Source organism: Bison bison, unplaced genomic scaffold, assembly GCF_000754665.1.
Source record: "Bison bison bison isolate TAMUID 2011002044 unplaced genomic scaffold, Bison_UMD1.0 scf7180017864266, whole genome shotgun sequence".
Taxonomy (NCBI): domain Eukaryota; kingdom Metazoa; phylum Chordata; class Mammalia; order Artiodactyla; family Bovidae; genus Bison; species Bison bison.
The window spans coordinates 919,087-924,013 of record NW_011494838.1 but is presented as its reverse complement, the minus strand read 5'-3'; positions in this window follow the sequence as shown (position 1 = coordinate 924,013).

The window sequence follows — 4,927 nt, the reverse complement described above, 5'->3', positions numbered from 1 at the left end:
CTCTGCCGCCTGGCTTCGCCCGCCAGAGTCCACGGACGAGCCACCACGCTCTCGATCCCTGTTCCGACGGGAGGAACGCGAGTGTCGGGGACTTTCTGACTTCAGGTTGTGAGAGTGCGTTCAAGAAAAGCAGCCGGTCCCTATACCTCACTCGTTTCCCCGCCGCGTGTGACGTTGGATGAAACTTCACCCACGTTTTAGCTTTAGATACGGCAGAAACAGCACATCCACTCCGCTCGAGTTCTCGTAGGATTCAGTGAGAAACAACTTCCATACCTCACGGTCTCTGTCTTTTTACTCGACCAGAACCTCCTGTTTGGTTCCAAATGCAAAGTGGTCTGTGTTCTGAGAAACAGGTCCCTGGGTCTCCTGCTCAGTGCTCAGACCTGAGTGTCCAGCGCCAGCCGGGCCCTGTGCTGGGTGCAGACACGGTGCCCGCCCGCGCTTCCTGGGAGCCCTCTGGGGACCCGGCCACCTCGGCCACGTGGGCGAGTCCGGAGCTGGTGGTACCATGTGCAGCCTGTCACGGGCGCGGGGGAGAGGAGGCAGGTCTCCAGGAGGAGTCCAGCAGGTGCCAGGCACGTTGGAAGCCTGGTCCCAGCACGGCCCGCCTTCTCCCCGCAGAGGAGACCCCAGTGCCTGCTGGGTCGCATTCCAGCCGGGGGGGCGGGCAGCAGCTCTACACACGGTCGGCTGGACTTCTGAGCGCACATCACTGGTGATCGGATAGTACAAGCTCCAGTGTTCCCAGGCACAGGGCTTCTCTTCACACAGCAGGCAGGCTGGGTAAACAATCAGGCCTTGGCACCCATCTCTGCAGACAGGAAACGGTTCGCTTTGTCTGAGGTAGATGGTTATGTAAGTTGCTCAGGTATGAGATCCCGCAGTCTGGAGCGTGTGGAGTCTGAAGGCGCCCTCGTGCGGAGGACGTGGGGACTGGGGTGGCTTTGTCCTGCCCGCGGGGCGGCCGTCTGAGCCACCGGGAAGCTCTGCGGCTGGGGTGGGCCGTGCGCGCCGGGCAGCAGCCCCATGAGGACGCGGTGCGTGCGTGCCCACTGGACGCGGTGTGTGTGTGCCCACTGGCCCTTCCAACCAGATGTTTGCTGCCAGCAAGTGCCCTCCTGCTCACTGTAATCAGCCCATCACCAAAGAGACATTTGCACTATGTAACGATGCCTTCGGTTCCAATAAACGGGCCACGTTCCCAAACAGAGCACGGGTCTTCCTTTCATGAGCCGATTGGGAGGCGGGTCCCCGAGGGGCTGGGCCCTTCACAGAGAAACGGGAAAGGGGAAGGGCAACTCGGGGGTATTCAGAGAGGGCTCGTCTCTCTTCCCCGCGGCTGGGTGCTGTCCTGGGGACCGAGCTGGCCACCTTGTTGAGAGTCTCGGGCAGGGCGGGGTGAGCTCCCAGGAGAAAGCTGCAGCCCCCGCCCTACCCCCCAACGTTTCTGGCTCTGGCTGGAAATGCTGTGGACAGCTGTGCAGCCCGTGGTGCCCTGGGCCCAGGCGGGATACAAGATGGGGTCCTGAAGGGACCTGGAAGTCATATGAGGGGTCTTTGCAGGAGCATCATGACTGTCCATGGAAATACCATGAGAAAATAGATCGGGAAGATTAAGAATTGATTTTTTTTAAAGTTGCCAAACCTGTCAGAGCTTGTAACAAGACCCTTTGAACTTTCACAGCTGTGCTGAGTCCGCATCACTGATGGTCTCCTGCGGGTCTCATGGGTCATGGAGGGGATTGGGGAGAAGGGCTCAGCTCTTCCTTCCAGTGACAGATGTCACGTGACATTTCCGTGTGAGGTGGAAGACACTTCCCCGCACTTGCGCTTGGGTGTTTCAGGATCGCCGGGAGCTGGAGCCCCGAGACCCGGGTGGGGCGGCTGCAGAAGGGCGTGTGGGCAAAGGCCGACAGAGATGGTGGCCGAGGGGGACGTGGGGGCTGGGCTGTGGGCCTGGAGCCCGGCCAGCCGGACATCCCCCTGCTTCCCCGAGACCAGCCCCATGCTGGCTGCGTGCAGCCGCCCCGCCGTGCCCACCAGCCCTGGGGGGACTGAGGCCCCTGGCCGTGGAAGGACAGCAGTCTGAGCTGGGGTTGAGGGAAGAACCGCCTTTGGGCAGGTTCTGAGCAAGCCCAGGGGTGGGGCACCTGGGTTTCAGGGTCAATGCTGCTCGCCTGGAAGCTGCCTCAGCCAGAGGATGGTGCCTGAGGAGGAGGGGTCAGCTCACCGGCCCACGTGAGCTCAGGTGCTCGCCACCGGCAGTCGCCAGGAAACAGATCAGGCCCCCGCCTGGTCAGTGGTTGACACGGAGTTGAGCGCCATATGCCATTTTAACAGAAGATGGATGCTGTAAAACCGGCAAAAGTCATTTGTATCTTGCTTTAGAAAGTAAGGAGAGAGATATTAAAAAACCAACAAGGAGATTAGATTATAGGTGGAGATTGAAAAGAGGCACATGGAGGGCTTTTGAGATGATTATGAAAAGTGAAAAAGTGGAAGTGTTGGTCACTCAGTCGTGTTTGACTCTTTTCAACCCCATGGATTGTGGCCCGCCAGGCTCCTCTGTCCATGGGCGTCTCCAGGCCAGAATACTGGAGTTGGTTGCCATTCCCTTCTCCAGGAGATGTTCCTGACCCAGGCATCGAACCTGGATCTCCTGCATTGCAGGCAGATTCTTTACCATCTGAGCCACTAGGAAAGCCATTTTTTTCGCCTTTGAGATGATTATGACAACATCTATTTCCTGATCTTGGTGGTTTTCATGAGTTTCTTTATAATAATGTATTAAGCTGTCAATTGGCTTTTAGGTATTTTTTGCATATTTTATTTCATAATAAAAATCTGAAGTCATTAAATATTACAGATTTAAGCAATTTCAACAACTGGGGAGCAGGGACGTCTCTGTACTTTCAATTTTCTTGTAAGCCTAACATCTCCTTTAAAATATAAGGTCTTCATTTAAAGAAAAAGGAGAATGTATGGAAACATTCCTAGTGCCTTCTTAAAATATTTACAACTATTTCCTGTGGGGGAAAATGTGTGCTCAGGGCCGTAAATGGGGCTTCCTGGGTGTGTCAGTGGTGAAGAACCTGCCGGCCAGCGCAGGAGACACAGGTCTGATCCCTGGGTCGGGAAGGTCCCCTGGAGGAGGGCGTGGCAACCCACTCCAGTGTTGTTGCCTGGAAATTCCATGGACAGAGGAGGCTGGCGGGCTGCCGTCCACGGGGTCGCACAGAGTCGACCGTGACTGAGTGAGCACATGCTCAGTGACATAAATATTTGCATTCCATTTGCCAAATGAATTGCCAGAAGATTCCTTCATGTGCTTAGTGAATCACATGCATTTTTAATGTATTTGGGGCAAAAAAAAGTATTTTCTGACAGAGTTTCAGGAAGGCATCTGAGGTTTTTCTGGTTTTACCCCCTCATCACCTCCCGCAGCTGTAGCCACAGGACGCCAGGACCTTTGAGACAGGAAATGAGGGAGCAGGACAGTGATCGGGGTGGGTCTCCCCAAAGTTGCCAGAGCCCTGGACTCCCTGGAATCCCTACCGTGGACGGTGGGAGCCCTGGCTTCAACAGTGGCGCGGGTCAACCTGTAATTGCAGAGGAGAGACAGTGGGCAGGAGGCGGGTGCGCGGGCCCCAGGCCCACCCTCGGGGAAGGAGCCCTGGGGGACCCAGATCTCAGCCCCCTGGGTCCCTGCGGCCCGGCCCGAGCCTGTCCTATGTCCCGTCCCGTCTATCCTGGTCCACGTCTGTCCTGTCCCGTGTCTGTCGTGCACCATCGGCTCCTCTCGGAACATGTTCCTCCTTTGCGGGCGCCCCTTTGGGGACCATCCTGAGTCTTGAACGTGGCTCCTGTGACAAAGGCCTTGGGCAGACACGCTCTTGCTTCTGCAGATGTGGAGTGCTAAGCCTTCCACTGGAAATCTTGTGGATTCTCCACCTTTTATGTTTATGGTAACAGATACTCTCAAACCCAAACCTTGAGCATTGACAGTGAGGTCACATGTTTGAATTTGGAAGGTTCCAGAAACTCCAGAGGTGCCTATTTTAATGTCTGTGAAATTTGTTAAAAGTGACTCAGTCTTATTTTCTCCTTTAGCGTCTGAAGTTTTTTGTTCAGAGGCAGGAAGCCCGGCCAGGTCTCAGGGTCGTTCCCCAAATAGCTCTTCCTGGTATTCTAACTTAACAGAGTGGCCTTGGAGTTGGGGTTTGCCCCTTAGTGAGTCTGACCGTCAGCCCAGTGCTGGCCCAGTCACCGCTGCCAGGAAGCCTGTCTGGCAGAAACAGCTGCTCTGTGGGCCTGCGGTGTCACGGGGGTGGAGCGGGGGCCGGGGGGCGGGGAGGAGACTGTCCTTTGTCGCTGGCACAGGCGGTCCGAGGGTGGAAGCGTGAGCCCCAGGTGGCTTCCCAGTCCTGGAGGTTTGGAGGAGAGGGTGTGGGGTCGTCTGATCGTCACTGTAACCTCCCTTTCCACTCACCGAGCATCATCTCAGGCTTCATAGAAGAGATCCTGCTGGATATGTTTTACCGAAGCTGAATCTCAGCCATGGGCTTGGATAGAAGCCCCGAGTTTCGGAGCTGAGACACCCGCGTCCCTCGCTTTCCCATCACCCTCACCCTTCCCAGCACAGAGCCTCTCTCCTGTTGCTTTGTCCTCTTTGAGCAAAACAAAACGGGGACCATGGACGGAGCCTCTGCTGGGTGACTTAGTTTGCAGCTTTTCTCACGGGAAGTTCCTGGAAAACACTGCTGTTTGTGTTCTTTAGAAATTACGGCACCAGAAATTAACTCAGAGAATAGCCAGGGTCATCATTTCTTGTAAACGTGCTTCGGTGTCAGTGGGATCAGAGGGCCGGGACGTGGTGCCACCCTGGCCTCTTGTCCATGGAGCGTCTCCGCCAGGCTGGGTTGCC